Source organism: Bos indicus, chromosome 8 (assembly GCF_029378745.1).
Source record: "Bos indicus isolate NIAB-ARS_2022 breed Sahiwal x Tharparkar chromosome 8, NIAB-ARS_B.indTharparkar_mat_pri_1.0, whole genome shotgun sequence".
Classification (NCBI taxonomy): Eukaryota; Metazoa; Chordata; class Mammalia; order Artiodactyla; family Bovidae; genus Bos; species Bos indicus.
Genome location: NC_091767.1, coordinates 82041116 through 82058778, shown reverse-complemented (window position 1 = coordinate 82058778; position 17663 = coordinate 82041116). Strand labels below are relative to the sequence as shown.

Below are 17663 nucleotides of genomic sequence, written 5' to 3'. Positions count from 1 at the left end.
CACTACAGTTTTCCTGCTTGGAAAATTCCATAAGCAGAGGAGCCTGGCGGGCTACAGACCATAGCGTCCCGAAGTTGGACACAACTGAGCACGCATGCTCTCCGGGACTAGAGGGCTGCAGACAGAGTAACCTCTTAACCTACAGACAGGGCTTCCTGTTCAAGCTTCGTCATCCTTGGAGAATCAGTGGAATTCTAAATCGGGTCTGTCCCTTACTGGGCTTCCCTGATGGCTCAGAGGATAAAGTGTCTGTCTGCAATGCGGGAGACCTGGGTTCGAACCCCCGGTCGGGAAGATCCCCTGGAGAAGGAAATGGCAACCCACTCCAGTACTCTTGCCCGGAAAACTCCACGGAGGAGCCTGGTAGGCTGCAGTCCATGGGATCATAGAGAGTCGCACGTGACTGAGCAACTTCACTTCTCACTTCACTTACTGTAAGCTTACAGAGGGGGAAGGTGTTGGTGCATCTCAACAATAATATTGATCGCTGCCCCTTCACCTCTTTTTCCGTCTTCTAATGCCATATAGCAGCTGTGTCTGATGAACACACATCACAAAATGACCACATCCCTGTCCCCAGCCCCAGATCGAGGAAGGGATCATAATCTGACCCTGGAAGCCCCTCATGCCCTCACCCCAGCCCCCACCATCCTGATTTCTATACCTCAGACTTATTTTGCCTGTGTTTGTGTTTTATAAATATGAACTCATAGACCTGTTACTTTATTTGACTTCCTTTTTTCTTTAAAGGGTGAGTAAAATCTGAAGCAAAGAGGCCAAAGATTGGAAGCCCCTCCCTACCCCTACCCTACCCCACCAGAACTGCTTGAAGAGAAACGTGGAATTAGAAAGGTGTGCTGTGCCAGAGAGCAGTTCATCGTTACTGTAACCGATTGTATTATTTTGTGAAATATTTCTATAAATATTTAAGAGGTGTACACATATGTAACATACAAAGGAATGGATGTAAAGTAGTGTGATTTACTGGGGTTTCCCCACTCCTGCCTCCAGAGTGGGCAGTGGGGGGATCACAGAGGGGCCCTCCCTGTGTGTACATTGGTCTCTGTGCCACAGCCAAGCTTAACTTAGTCTTAAATTTCAGCATATTGTTGCTGCTGCTTAAATATTGTATAATTTACCTGTATAATTCTATGCAAATATTGCTTATGTAATAGGATTATTTTGTAAAGGTTTCTGTTTAAAATATTTTAAATTTGCATATCACAACCCTGTGGTAGTATGAAATGTTACTGTTAACTTCCAAACACGCTATGCGTGATAATTTTGTTGTTGTTTAATGAGCAGATATGAAGAAAGCACGTTAACCCCGATGGCTTCTCTAGGTGTAGTTGGGTGCGATTCTCCTGTTTGGCTGTGTGTGTGAACACGTGTGTGATTTCCTAATGTACTGTACTGTGATTTTTTTTTTTTCTTTTTTTTGTTTCTTTTTACTATCTGTAACCTTTGGTGGGCTCTACCTTAGGCCGAAGAGTCAGGATATTTCTAGTGCTAGTGGTGGTGGAGGGCTAGCCCTAAACATCGCCTTATCCTTTTGCCAGATTTGCTTCGAGTTCAGGGCATCTCTTAAGATCATTGGCTGCCATCCAGACACCCCAGCTCATGCTTCAGAGGAGATGAGTTCCTTTGCATGGACCATTGTGGTGTATGTTGGAACCTCAGGGTACAGAGTTCACACCTCTTCATCTTCATTGGTATTAAAACCTAGAAAAATTGCCTCGTGGGGAGCCTCAGCTGGGCTGTGAGCATATCCTCTAAGTATGCAGCCTTCATTATACCTCTCTTGGAACCAACACATAGCGCGCACACACACACACACACACACACACACACACACACACACACACGCGCGCGCGCACACACACACATCCCACCACCACCACCACCACCACCCAAGTTTAAGAGTGGATTATAAGTCTTTTGGAGACAACGACCTCTTAATTCTGGGTCTACAATTAGCCCAGAGGTGATGTTTTGAGTCCCTACAATTTAAACTCCCTCTTTTGCTAAATTGCACAGTTGGTTGGGGCTTTCTGGATTTGTTTGCATCCTCTATATAGTGAGCATCCAATATGGTGGTACAGAGTCAGAAATTCTACAGGATATGAGCTTCAGAAGGATGATTCTCCACTTGTTAATACTAACATTATAGGTGCACGCTTCCTAAAGTAACTCATCTCCCTCCTCTCACCATCATTAGTACATTTATTGAAGACTAGGAAGATGCTAATTGCATACCACCCTCCCCCTCAATGAAGAATGTATATAGAGATATGTCTCTCAACCAGGCATTATTTTAAAAGATTTGCTTCCATATCAATTCTGTTGCCTTGCTCTGAGGTTTGGTCTTCCCGGGCTCTCAGCCAGAGACCAGCAAGTGTTGGGAAGCACTTGGTACCCAGACTAAGCTACTGTAGGAGTGCACACATGGCAGCTCCCATTATGCCTCCTGTTTTACATGGAAAATGTTCATCGAAAGGCAACAGCCCCCAGTAGTACCAGCAGTGTAGTGACCTCAGACTCTCAAACTCGCCACTAGACCGTGGCTGCCAGATGTATGTGTTACTATGCCAGGGGCCCCATGGCCCCACTGCTACTGTTGGTGCCTCTGTCAGCTACACTGTCTGTCTACCTAACACTAGGCTCTGCTCAGAAAACATATATCCTGCGTTCAGGAGAGAGATGATGCAGAATGCAGAGGTCTGCTTCCCTCTGGCTCGAGGCATGCCTCGCTCCTTTCCTGAGCCCAGCTTGTGTGGTGCGTGACTGCTTGCCTGGCCCCTGCTTTCTGCACAGCATAGAACTTTCTCCGATAGTCACATTGGCAAAGGGAGAACTCGGGGGCTGGCAGACAACCAGAATTTCTCTCTCTCTTTTATAAAATAGTTTTATTTTGTCTGTCTTGTTTGTTCATTTGGATGTTTTAATTTTTTTTTTAAATCTTTGCTGATATTTATAATTTTGTATCATAAGAATGTTTTCCTACAGTATTTGTCATGCCAGTTTATAACAGAAAAATGCAGGGATTTTATTTCTATTGGAAACACTATTACAGCTATGTTTTACTTTTGAACAGAATTTTTATTTGTATAGAGTGCTTACTAATGTTAAATAGTTCAGAGTATATAACATTTTCATTAAGGACTCATGGTAGGTTTTAGTGTAAGGAGTTTAAAGGAAATATTCAAACTGGGTCTCATTGTCTGCCAATTTTGGCAGGAATGGGTTTGTGTCATTTCAATTACAAAGATAAAAGTATGCCATATAATTTATTTATATGAAAATTTATTTTTGTAGTGTACATAGTAGTCATCAAGTCTTTTGACAGAAGTATATTTTTAAAGAATTTATATGTGATGAATCCATAATGTCTGGAACTTTGCTGAGACATGAGTGGGGCACACTTTTCATTGTAAAGTACAGCAAGGAAAAGAAAATGTCTTAACAGTGTTAAGAGAGTGAGATTGAGTGAATATTCATGCAGTTGTGGAATGTGTTGTATTAGTTACAATTTGTGACCTAGTGTGGTTCTCATTTTAAACCTCGGAAGGCAAAAATGTACAAACTCTCTAAATATTAATGTTCAAACACTGATAGAAATTCTAACATGAATAAAAAATAATATAACTTGTTGGTTATGTCTTTGTTTGTGGAATGTTTTTTAATTAGAATATCTTACAAAGGCAGCATGTCAGGTCATCATAAACTTTGTTGTTTTTGTCTGACTAACCTCGTTAAATACTCATTTTTGTTCTTCATGGAGGAATTATTGACATAGGAGGAGTTCTACATTTTTATTTTCTGTCACCAGGAAACCTCCTAAATTACCCTTCAAAATGATCCCTACTGTCATCTCTTAGCCTTTTTAAAATTTTGTGTGTGTGTGTGATGCCTAATAATTAGAGGGAATATTTATAAATCCAATTTAATGATTATTAAAGGAAGATATCATATTTTAAAACAGTATAGCTAACAATATGGGACTGATTGAACATGATACAAAGTATTTTTTCTGAGTATTTATCAGATGATTATACTCTGTCTTCATCATGTTCTTGTTCAATTACTAAGTCATACCCAACTCTTTGCAACCCATTTTTCTTCATCATAGGGCTGGAGAAAAGTAAGACTAGAAATAGCATCCTCATTTTACAGCCAAAAGCAGGGAGTGGTGGGAAGAACTCAAATTACTATCAGCGTATGGTGAGGGGTCAGCAGACTACAGCCTGTGGGCCACCTGTTTATATAAAGATTTATCAGAAGACACACACACCCACGCATGTAGAGATTGTCCACTTCCACTTACCAGCTACATCAGCAGAGTCGAATAGTTGCAGCACAGACCATACGGCCTGCTAAGCCTAAAATATTTACTAACTGGCCCATAAGAAAGCATTTGCTGACCTATCTTAAGGTTACCATAGCCCAGTGTTGCTCACATGGGGTGCCTGGATCGGCAGCACTCACATGCTTTGGAAGTTTACTAGAAAAGCAGATCTTCAGGGCCACCCCAGACCTACTGAGTCAGAATCTTGGGATTGAAGCCCAGGAATCTGTGCTTTCATAAGCTGTCCTGGTGGTTCTGATGCACCAGCGAAGGCGATCTCTAAATTCCTTCCAGCTGAATGTGGCCTTGGTTCTATAATTTGACTCGGGCTGCATGGCCAATGCAGGCCAGATCTGGAAGCAGCCTAGGGATCCTGACTCTGTGTGGTCTTTCCACAAAAACACATGTTCGTCTGTGGGAGAGTGGAGGCCTGTGAACTCTGCGTTTGTGCCTGAGAGTCAAGAGACGAATTCGCTTTTCAGTGCTCTGCCTCAGCCGTGGGGCAGTGGAGGGCTGGGGAAGGGAGAGGTCCGCGCCAGGCCAGACCCTCTCCCACCCTTCCCACTAAGAGGGCTCCAGCTGACCCACTGACTTGGGCAAGTCATTTGAAACTTCAGGGCCTCTGTGGCCTTGTCTGTATATAAATGCATGTCCCTCATAGACTTCTGAAGGTTGAAAACAATGTTGTGAAGAGGTCTGGACCAGAGGGGACAGGAAGAGTCAACTGAAAGAATCAGAAACAACCTCTGGACCTCACACTGAGTTTGGTTCAATCACCACCTTTTGGCCTCCAGGGCAACATGGGCCCTCTCATGTATACAGTGTGTGAGCAGCTAGGGAAAGGTTTTCAGGTGAACAGTAAACTGACCAGGGAATAATACAATGTCCTCTTTAATGGATACTTTACCTGGGGAGGGGGGAGGGGGGGTGGATCATAAAATATTAAGCAGCGTTTTATATCTTATATAATCTCATCTTCTACCTCAGGGGTAAAGTTCATACAAAATGCTCGCTTGGTTCATTCAGAAGTCATGGGGAATCTGTACTCCCTGAAACCGAGCATGTAAAAGACTAATTACATTAATTGGGATTCAAATTGAGAGACACTTTATTTTCAATGTGTTTTTTTATACCACTAAAATGACCGTTCACTGCCATCTAATTTTATATTCTTTATAAATTACATATACCTAAGTCAGCTAACTTAGTTTTTCATATTGGCCTAATATTTAATCAGATTTGTGTCCCCAAATCCACCGTATTTATTCAGGACTTAGGTAAACATAAGGCCCCATTTTTTTTGGCACGACAGACATATTTAACAGCTTCAGGAATGCTGCATGCTGCTAAATTTCGGGCAGCAGCCACATTGATGTAAAGGCAGGTGTTTCATTTTTGGTAACTGGTAATTGACCTCCCAAAACGAGAAGTGGAGATGGCCTATTAATCATCCAAAAAGAATATTTGCCAAGTTTTAATTACTTTTAATGAAGGCTGCACCTAATGAAAACATGCCTTGAACACAAATCTGTTAAATTGTTCACGTTGTCAATATGGAAAGCATGTTTGACATCTTTTCTGCATAGGTTCCCTGCTAAGAAATTACAATAACTGCCATAATAAGGATCTTGAAAGGACATTCTGGTCTGTTGGGACCTCAGGAAAACAGAGGGACCCAGGGAACTCTGCTACAAAAAGAAGTGACCAATAGAGATATCCCCAACTCAGCTTGATGTGGCCAAAGCAATAAATTCTACATGGCAGTGTTACTATCATTGGTTTATGCCTTCTCCTTAGGGGTTTCCTTTCTTTGGACAAAAGTAATGAGACCTTTCAGCCAAGATGCTGTGAAGGGAACCACATTGTAGAGGCAGCATTTGCCTGAGAATGAGACACCCCAGCAAGCAGATCAAGAAGAAGCAACCACAGCCAGATCTTTCTCAAAGTCAGTTAAATCCCTTTACATCCTTTTTTTTCCCTGGAAAATGTTCTCTTCATTCATTTCCTTCCTATCCACAGGATTGACGGTATAGAAGTGTGATATAAGCTACCAACAGGGCAAAAAACAAAGCCAAATAAGAGTTCACACACTGAAGTAAGCCCATGAAATACCTCTGTCAACAGCACCATCTCTGTACACAATGTACAACAGCTTGTATTTTGTGGAAAGAGGGGTGGTAGAAAAAAAAAGAAAAGCTTTTTTTTTATATATAAAAAAATATAGAAGGAAGAGAAATTGATGAGCAAGTCCTGACTGGTGAGTTGTTATATAATAATGAGGGTTGCAGCATTTAGCCTGAGATGCCAAAAGAATAATCTTTCTAATTACAAAGTTCAATCAGCAGCATGGGTAGGTGGACTCCTGTTGAGAGTCTCCTTTGAGCAAGAGAAGGAGCAAGATGAGGCAGGAACAGAGAAAAGCAGGAGGCCCCCTGCCCTGCGTTGAGAGAGAAAAGAGCTACCTCCGTAATTAGAAGAGAGAGAAGAGGCACCCACTCAGATGTCCAGAAAGTAAGGCCAACCCTATAGGAAAAACCATGAAAATAAGGGAGGGGTATGAAAAAGTTTGGGTGGAAGAAATTGTCAAGAGATGGTCAGAACACCCATAGGCTACAAGAGCAGTTGCCAGACCATAACACTCATATTCTGACTGCTGCAGTGTTGATAAGCTCACTTGGCCCTTCTACCAGTGGATGCTTTACCTTTTCCTGTACAGATCCCACCTTCCGTGGAATCATGACAGGTTATCATGAATCTTGGGAGCTGGACATGAATCATGGAAGACCAGGGCTTCCCCTGTGGCTCAGTGGTAAAGAATCCACCTGCAATGCAGGAGACTCAGGTTCAATCTCTGGGTCAGGAATATCCCCTGGAAGAGGGCACAGCAACCACTCCAGAATTCCTGCCTGGAAAATCCCATGGACAGAGGAGACTGGCAGGCTACAGTCCATAGGGTTGCAAAGAGTTGGATGCAAATGAAGCAACTGAGCACACACGCAAGCACACACAGAAGACTAAAGCTATATGAGTCCATTGTCATCTTGTATCCAAGAAATCTGGAGACATCATGACATGCCTAACACAAACCAACACCTTCAGCCATCAAGTCAGATTTAGAACATCTAACATTCTTATTCTCTCTTATTGCCCTCATTCCACCTGCATTTCTTTCACATGATAATTTCAAAAGGATGGGTGACTGCTGTCCACACAACTGTAACAGAAGAGTTCCGGGACTCTCAGTCACTAACAGATCAGATCAGTCATTCAGTCGTGTCCGACTCTTTGCAACCCCATGAATCGAAGCATGCCAGGCCTCCCTGTCCATCACCAACTCCCAGAGTTCACTGAGACTCACGTCCATCGAGTCAGTGATGCCATCCAGCTATCTCATCCTCTGTCGTCCCCTTCTCCTCCTGCCCCCAATCCCTCCCAGCATCAATGAGTCTTTTCCAATGAGTCAGCTCTTCATATGAGGTGGCCAAAGTACTGGAGTTTCAGCTTTAGCATCATTCCTTCCAAAGAAATCCCAGGGCTGATCTCCTTCAGAATGGACTGGTTGGATCTCCTTGCAGTCCAAGGGACTCTCAAGAGTCTTCTCCAACACCACAGTTCAAAAACATCAATTCTTCAGCGCTCAGCCTTCTTCACAGTCCAACTCTTACATCCATACATGACCACAGGAAAAACCATAGCCTTGACTAGACGAACCTTTGTTGGCAAAGTAATGTCTCTGCTTTTGAATATGCTATCTAGGTTGGTCATAACTTTCCTTCCAAGGAGTAAGCGTCTTTTAATTTCATGGCTGCAGTCACCATCTATGGGCACATGCATGACCATGCACACAGAGTTTTGTCTGCACTAAATGTAAGCAGCTGCAATTGGGGAAGCAATTAGCAAATCTTTGAATTATCCTTCTGATTACACTTAAATTCCAAAAGCTAATTGGCTAAAATGTTCCTCCGTAATTAGAAGCAATTAATATGTGAAACTAGGTTTGCATTTCACAAGAGAGTTTGCATTTCATAATTGAAATCTCATAGTTCATTTACTAATGGTCTCTAATGGCCTGTAATCATAAGGCATACTCAATTACGGTAGACTTTTCAAAGTGTAAGTAAGGGAGGATGCCTGTATTCTTCCACTGCTGAGGGCATAGCCTGCATCCACCCTGGACTGCAAAGCACAGATCATGTTTCCATGTACTTGCCCAAACATATGCACATGCATAGGAAGTCCTGGCCCATCAACTTGGCTCATGCTTATGCTCAGTCGCTAAGTCCAGCTCTTTGTAACCCTATGGACTGTAGCTGACTAGGCTCCTCTGTCCATGGTATTTTTTCCAGTTAAGAATAATGGAGTGGGTTGCCATTTCTTCCTCCAGGGGATCTTCCCAACTGAGGGATCAAACCGGCATCTCCTGTGGCTCCTGCACTACAGGAGGATTTTTTACCACTGAGCCATTGGGTAAGCCCTGACCTGTCAACTTTGACCCCTTCCAAATTTACTCCTCTCTACTCTCATTCTCCCTCCCATAAGAAGGCTTGTTCCCTCAAACACTCAGTGGAGTCAGACTCTCAGCATCAAGGGCAACAGAAGTCTATCCAAAGTACAGATGCTAACAGTGGAGCTCCACCCTGGGTAGCAGTGACATTAGCAATAAAACCACGGTTTCTTGCTCAATATGTTTCAGGTCCTAATTTATTTCACCGAACAAACCCATTAAATATGACACTAAGAAAGACTGAAAATGAACAGGAAAGAGTGCTAAACTGCAAATAAAAACAGAAAACATGAGGAAGAGAGAAGGCTAGGGCAGTGAGGAAGGGAGTGAAGCAGCAGAGAAATTAGAAATTATGAAGGTGAATTAAAAGAGGAGGAAAAGGCAAAGCCTGAATTAGAAGATATAAACAGAGCTGAGGCCATGAAAGGAATTCCACACCATACACCAAAGGAATTTTTTGACAGAGGTGGTGGTGCTCTAAAACCAAAGTGAGAAGATGAATTATAAAGAAACAGTACCTTTGTTTTATGTGTTTCTTTTTTCATCTACCTTTCATTTTCCAAAATCTTAGAGTGAAAGATGCATTTAGAGCAAGAGTCAGCAAACCACCGCCTGCAGACCCAATCCAGACACCACTTGTTTTGTAAATAAAGTTTTATTGAACTCAGACATGTTGATTCATTTGTGTATTGTCTATGCCTGCTTTCATGCTGCAATGGCAGAGTTGAGTAATTGTGATAGAAACCATGTGGCCCACAAATCCAACACTATTTGCTATATGACCATTTACAGAAAAAGTGCGCTGCCTCTGATTTGGGGTATGATGCCTCCACACCAAAGCCACTGTGCAGACAAGTAATGCTGCTACTTGCTAGCTCTCAAACACCCCAGGCAGTATTCTGCCTCAGGACACTTGCACTTAGTCTCCCTTCCGCCTGGACTGGACTTTCATCTCCCAGATAGACACATTACTATCTCCCTATCAAATCCGGGTCTTTGTTGAAATGTCACCTATTCAGGGACCCTGCCCAAGAATCCAGGATAAAATTGCAAATACAATCCCCATCCCTACCCCAGCACACCCCATTTCCCTTTTCTGCCTAATTTCTTCACAGCATTTAGCATTTTCTAACATCCTCTATGGGCTTCCCTGGTAGCACAGTTGGTAAAGAATCTGCCTGCAATACAGGAGACCCTGGTTCAATTCCTAGGCCTGGATGATCCCCTAGAGAAGGGATAGGCTAACCACTCCAGTATTCTTGGGCTTCCCTGGTGGTCTGACTGTAAAGAATCTGCCTGCAATGTGGGAGACCTGGGTTCGATCCCTGAGTTGGGAAGATGCCCTAGAGAAGGGCATGGCAAACCACTCCAGTATTCTTGCCTGGAGGATCCCAATGGACAGAGGAGCCTGGCAGGCTACAGTCTATGGGGTCACAAAGAGTCAGACCCCACTGAGTGATTAAGCACAACACAGCAACATCTTGTATATTTTGCCAACTGTTACCTCTTTGAAGAAAGGAATTTTTGGCTATGATATTCACTACGGTATTCCTGGGCTTCCCTGATGACTCAGCGCTAAAGAATCTACCTGCCAATGTAGGAGATGCGAGTTCGATCCCTAGGTCAGGAAGATCTCCTGGAGAAGAAAATGGCAACCCACTCCAGTATTCTTGCCTGAAGAATTTCATGGACAGAGGAGCCTGGTGGGCTACAGTCTATGGGGTTGCAAAGAGTTGGACACGACTTAGTGCCCAAACAACAACTGTACCTCTAACAGCTACAAGGGTGCCTAGAACACAGTTCTTCCTTAAGCAAAGTATTTGTTAAACAAATGAACTCTACAAAGTAACTACTCTAATTACTTCTGTTTTACAGATGAGAACCCCTAAGACCCCTATGAGGTTAAAAGACTTGCCAGGGACAGTACTCTTGCCTGGAAAATCCCATGGACGGAGGAGCCTGGTAGGCTGCATTCCATGGTGTTGCTAAGAGTCGGGCACGACAGAGCGACTTCACTTTCACTTTTCACTTTCATGCATTGGAGAAAGAAATGGTAACCCACTCCAGTGTTCTTGCCTGGAGAATCCCAGGGACGGGGGAGCCTGGTGGGCTGCCGTCTATGGGGTCGCACAGAGTCGGACAAGACTGAAGCGACTTAGCAGCAGCAGCAGCAGCAATGCAAGGAAGAAGGAGAATTAGTAATGGACTTCTGAGCCTCAAGGCTTAAGCATTACTTACGGAAACTGTTTCCATTGCTGCTGTTTGCCTCTACTGTTCTTTACACAGCTAGTTATTAGGTATAGCACCCTATCTAGATCCAGGCACTGTTCTATATCCTGTGCAGTACTGAAAAAAAATATGACCACAATCCCTGAACTGAAGAACCTTAAAATTGATTTCTCTCTCTATATATGTGTGTATGTGTGTAAATGTTAAGACACATATATGTGCTTATTTGTTTTTGCTTTACTATGGAAAAATTTCCAACACACAAATATAGCATAAAATGATCTCTATTCCAACAATTCATTCATCTATTTCCCCAATTAGCTTTTGTCTATCCTCCTCCAATTTTTGGTTGTTTACTGGAGTATTTAAACACAAAGCTTGGACAATACGCCATTTCACATGCAGATATTTTCATAAGCATCTCTAACCAAGAATTTTTTAAATCTAACAACTCTGGCTATTATTACATCAAACAGAATTAACAATAATTCGCTCATATCATGTAATACCTAATTCATATTCAAATTCCCCTGATTGTTCTCAAAATGACTTTGTGTTTTTATTTTCTCCTATTTTTTTGAGGCAAACATTTCTATAATTATCCAGAATAAAATTAAAAAGGAACAAACTTTTTTTATATTTTAAAGACAAATGTTAGATAAATTAAGAGATATAAACAATTGAATATTATATAATACAAAGACTCATTTTTCTAAAAGGAATAAATTAAGCAAAATGGGGCATAAAGGGATAGATCAGGAAAGAGGTCCTAGAGAAGAAGGCATTTGAATATGGCCTGGAAGGATAGAATTTCAGCAGACAGAGATTATGGGAAGGGCATTATCAACAGAAGGAAGAGACTAAGTCCCAGAGGATAAGAAAATTGGAGTGGGGCAGGGCGCCCTGGAATGGGTTCGCCCTGAGAGAGGGGCCTGTGCCTTGGAAAGCATCACGGTTCCGGCAGCGTCCGGTGAGCTCTTGCTGGCCCTTGAAAATCCAGGGGAGAGGGTGTAAATCTCGCCCCGGCCGTACCCATATCCGCAGCAGGTCTCCAAGGTGAACAGCCTCTGGCATGTTGGAACAATGTAGGTAAGGGAAGTCGGCAAGCCGATCTGTAACTTCGGGATAAGGATTGGCTCTAAGGGCTGGGTCGGCCAGGCTGGGGCGCGAAGCGGGGCTGGAGGAGGCGCCGCCGCCCCCCCATCCCACCACTCCTGGGGCTGCCCCCGTGGGCCCTTCCCCACCGGACCCAGCTTGGCTCCCTCCCATCTGGCCCCCCGCTCCCCCCCTCCCCCCCTTCTCCGCGGCGGGGGGGGGGGGGGGGGCGGTAGATGCAGAGAAAGCCTTTGACAAAATTAACATCCATTTGATAAAAACTCTCTAGAAAGCAGGAATAGAAGGAACATACCTCAACATAATAAAAGCTATATATGACAAACCCACAGCAAACATTATCCTCAATGGTGAAAATTTGAAAGCTTTCCCTCTAAAGTCAGGAACAAGACAAGGATGCCCACTTTCACCATTACTATTCAACATAGTATTGGAAGTTTTGGCCACAGCAATCAGAGCAGAAAAAGAAAGAAAAGGCATCCAAATTGGAAAAGAAGAAGTAAAACTCTCACTGTTTGCAGATGACATGAACCTCTATATAGAAAACCCTAAAGACTCCACCAGAAAATTACTAGAAATAATCAATGAATATAGTAAAGTTGCAGGATATAAAATCAACACACAGAAATTCCTTGCATTCCTATACAGTAATAATGAGAAAATAGAAAGAGAAATTAAGGAAACAATCCCATTTACCATTGCAACAAAAAGAATAAAATACTTAGGAATATATCTACCTAAAGAAACTAAAGACCTATATATAGAAAACTATAAAACACTGGTGAAAGAAATCAAAGAGGACACTAATAGATGGAGAAATATACCATGTTCATGGATTGGAAGAATCAATATAGTGAAAATGAGTATACTACCCAAAGCAATTTATAGATTCAATGCAATCCCTATCAAGTTACCAATGGTATTCTTCACAGAGCTAGAACAAAAAATTTCACAATTTGTATGGAAATACAAAAAACCTCGAATAGCCAAAGCAATCTTGAGAAAGAAAAATGGAACTGGAGGAATCAACCTGCCTGACTTCAGGCTCTACTACAAAGCCACAGTCATCAAGACAGTATGGTACTGGCACAAAGACAGAAATATAGATCAATGGAACAAAATAGAAAGCCCAGAGATAGATCCATGTACCTATGGATACCTTATCTTTGACAAAGGAGGCAAGAATATACAATGGACTAAAGACAATCTCTTTAACAAGTGGCGCTGGGAAAACTGGTCAACCACTTGTAAAAGAATGAAACTAGAACACTTTCTAACACCATACACAAAAATAAACTCAAAATGGATTAAAGATCTAAATGTAAGACCAGAAACTATAAAACTCCTAGAGGAGAACATAAGCAAAACACTCTGTGACATACATCACAGCAGGATCCTCTATGACCCACCTCCCAGAATATTGGAAATAAAAGCAAAAATAAACAAATGGGACCTAATTAAACTTAAAAGCTTCTGCACAACAAAGGAAACTATAAGCAAGGTGAAAAGACAGCCTTCAGAATGGGAGAAAATAATAGCAAATGAAGCAACTGACAAACAACTAATCTCAAAAATATACAAGCAACTCCTACAGCTCAATTCCAGAAAAATAAATGAGCCAATCAAAAAATGAGCCAAAGAACTAAATAGACATTTCTCCAAAGAAGACATACAGATGGCTAACAAACACATGGAAAGATGCTCAACATCACTCATTATCAGAGAAATGCAAATCAAAACCACTATGAGGTACCATTTCACGCCAGTCAGAATGGCTGCGATCCAAAAGTTTATAAGCAATAAATGCTGGAGAGGGTGTGGAGAAAAGGGAACCCTCTTACACTGTTGGTAGGAATGCAAACTAGTACAGCCACTATGGAGAACAGTATGGAGATTCCTTAAAAAACTGGAACTAGAACTGCCTTATGATCCAGCAATCCCACTGCTGGGCATACACACTGAGGAAACCAGAATTGAAAGAGACGTGTACCCCAATGTTCATCGCAGCACTGTTTATAATAGCCAGGACATGGAAGCAACCTAGATGTCCATCAGCAGATGAATGGATAAGAAAGCTGTGGTACATATACACAATGGAGTATTACTCAGCCATCAAAAAGAATACATTTGAGTCAGTTCTAATGAGGTGGATGAAACTGGAGCCTATTATACAGAGTGAAGTAAGCCAGAAAGAAAAATACCAATACAGTATACTAACGCATATATATGGAATTTAGAAAGATGGTAACAATAACCCTGTATACGAGACAGCAAAAGAGACACTGATGTATAGAACTGTCTTTTGGACTCTGTGGGAGAGGGAGAGGGAGAGGGAGAGGGTGGGATGATTCGGGAGAATGGCATTGAAACATGTATAATATCATATATGAAACGCGTTGCCAGTCCAGGTTCGATGCACGATACTGGATGCTTGGGGCTGGTGCACTGAGACGACCAGAGGGATGGTTATGGGGAGGGAGGAGGGAGGAGGGTTCAGGATGGGAAACATATGTATACCTGTGGTGGATTCATTTTGATATATGGCAAAACCAATACAATATTGTAAAGTTAAAAAGTAAAATAAAGTTGGAGTGTATCTGAAGATGAGGGGCTCGTTTCATTGGAGCAAATGCTACCCATGAGCCATGGTTCTCAAACTCTGGTCCCAGGACTAGCAGCTTCAGCATAACCTTAGAAATTGCTAGTCATGTAAACTCACAGACCTCAGCTCAACATAACTGAATCAGAATCTCTGAAATAGAGGCCCAGAAACCTATATTTTAATAAGCTCTCCAGGTGATTGTTACGTTACTGAAGGTTGAAGAAGCACTGCATGTAAGGCACGTTGGGAGAAGATGACCCTGAAATCTAGCTTAAAGAAAACGGTCTTACCTGTTTACCAAAACAGGGTCACCCCCCTGAAGACTGTTGAACAGAGAGCTGATCATGTCTGTGTTTTCAAGCTCTGAAGGAAGGATGAACCATGCTAAAAGAGAATCTTGAAGCAGGAAAGCCACAGGAAACTTTTGCAGTGGCTGTGAAGTGGAACTATAGAGACAACCTATGGTTTATGTTCTCCAACATCCAAACATTCTGTGGATAACCAAGTTTCTTCCAGAGGAAGCATCCCATTCCCCATCTCTATTTGCTTCAAGTAGAGTTGCCTTCATCCCAGGATTCAGGATCAGTGACTCAGGCTGTCTGACAAGAGCATCATCTCCTGGCCATGGTGCCTGGTCCAAGGATCGGAGCATGAACCAGTTAGAACCTGTTAGGTGTTATGAAGCTTTCTCTGAAACTTCTAAGAGCAGATGTAAGATGAGTCTATCCATAGAAATGTGGGAGGGGTAGAGAGTTTTTCTGGGAGAGGAGTCAATATGGCAGAAGGCAGAGCCAAGGAAGGAAGAAAATGAAGTCAAGGCTGGCTACATCATTTCAAACCTGGATCAAGTTGTATCTAAAACTATGCCTGAAACTTTCAGTTCTGAAAAGGCTTTTTATGCTCAGGCCTAATGGAATCGGGTTTTTTGTCCCAAATGATGTAGGCTCAGCCATGACATTGGACTTGATCTGGGAGCCACAGATTCACAGGCCACTGTGACAGGCTTTGGATTGTCATTGAAAAGGGAAGAGACTGGGGATGTCAAAAGTGACAGACCGTGTTGAAGGTTGAATTGCAGGAGAAGCAGACTCGGAGACGGAGATTTGTGTACAGAGTTTTCCTGGGGAGTGCTCTCAGGGTCACAACCTGGGAAAGCGAAGCAGCGCCAGCAGAGGCAGAAGTCAAGCTGCCATGCAGCTGTTCCCATGGGAGCTGATGCGGCCTTTCAAAGTTGGCTCAAGTTATGGCAAAGAGGCCAGAGCTTGACATCTCACGTTGACCAGTCACTGGGTGCAGGCTGCCACCAGGAAAAGGGCACAGTCGAGGGCCAGTTGTCTTTCTTCCATCAAGTGCAACTCCCAGTGAGGGATGAGCCCAGACATCAGCCAACCATGGTCCCACAGCTGGGGAAGGAGTGCAGAGTCTGGTGTGGCCGGAGCAGTCCAGCATGACCAGCAGCTAAGTGTGCTACCTAGGTGAGCCGCTGTGAGGACATGGATGTCTGCAAGTGAAATGAGGGAGTGAGGGGGAGCAGACAGAGTCGGGGAGGACATGGATTTACTTTTGAACCAGTGGTATTTAAATACTTGAAAAGATGTTATTCCCAGAGGTCCAGAAAGATGTCAATCCAAGAACCACTGGAATAGAAACCATAGTTGATGAGTACCTGCCAAGAAAGAGGTTAGATAGAGAGAAACCAGGGAGGGTGGAGCCCAGGGAGTGCCCCAAAGAGGGAGCAGAGGAAGCAAAGGAACCCACGAAGTGAGAAATGAAGAACAGTTAAAGAAGTAACGTAACTAGGAAGAGCTACAAATTCCATGATAACAGTTGTATTAACTCATTTCTGGATATGGAATTTTAAAATGGTGATGGCCAATGAATCAGGCAGGAGTTCATCAGTTGATGAACATTTAATTAGGGAAAGACTCTGGAATCTGGGCTTAAGACAGGTATACTTGAAGCATGTGTATTTGCTGGCTAAAATGTAAAAGTCATAGCATGTGTCTGTTGAATAAATTTTATCTTTACTTTTTGGGTTCCTTTACTGTTAATAGCTTTATTGAGCTATAATTCACATATCATACAGTTCACCCACTGAAAGTATACATCAGTTCAGTTCAATCACTCAGTCACATCTGACTCTTTGCAACCCCATGGACTGCAGCACCTCAGGCTTCCCTGTCTTTCACCAACTCCCGGAGCTTGCTCAAACTCATGTCCATCAAGTTGGTGATGTCATCCAACCATCTCATCCTCTGTCGCCCCCTTCTCCCACCTACAACCTTTCCCAGCATCGGGGTCTTTTCCAGTGAGTCAGTTCTTCACATCAGGTGGTCAAAGTATTGGAGTTTCAGCTTCAGCATCAGTCCTTCCAATGAATATTCAGAACTGATCTCTTTTAGGATGGACTTGTTGGATCTCCTTGCAGTCCAAGGGACTCTCAAGAGTCTTCTCCAACACCACAGTTCAAAAGCATCAATTCTTCAGCACTCAGCTTTCTTTATGGTCCAACTCTCACATCCATACATGACTACTGGAAAAACCATAGCTTTGACTATGCTGACCTTTGTCGTCAAAGTAATATCTCTGCCTTTTAATATGCTGTCCAGGTTGGTCAAAGCTTTTCTTCCAAGAAGCAAGCATCTTTTAATTTCATGGCTGCAGTCACCATCTGCAGTGATTTTGGAGCCCAAGAAAATAAAATCTGTCACTGTTTCAATTATTTCCCTATTTGCCATGAAGTGATGGGACCAGATACCATGATCTTTGTTTTTTGAATGTTGAGTTTTAAGCCAGCTTTTAGTGAACATATCAATCATTTTTAGCGTAGTTACTATTATGCAACCATCACCAGTCAATTTTAGGACATT

General features: G+C 42.7%; 1 protein-coding gene across 5 annotated transcripts in view; it reads left to right on the top strand.

The window, feature by feature from the left end:
• The window catches only part of PTCH1 (patched 1), a 70743-nt gene extending 67087 nt beyond the window's left edge, over positions 1-3656 (top strand). For all 5 annotated transcript variants that reach the window (XM_019966538.2, XM_070795083.1, XM_070795082.1 and 2 more), the window contains one exon: positions 751-3656. The gene's annotated coding sequence lies outside the window, so the exon portion shown is untranslated. The remainder of the gene's footprint in view (positions 1-750) is intronic.
• Positions 3657-17663: the final 14007 nt, after the last annotated feature.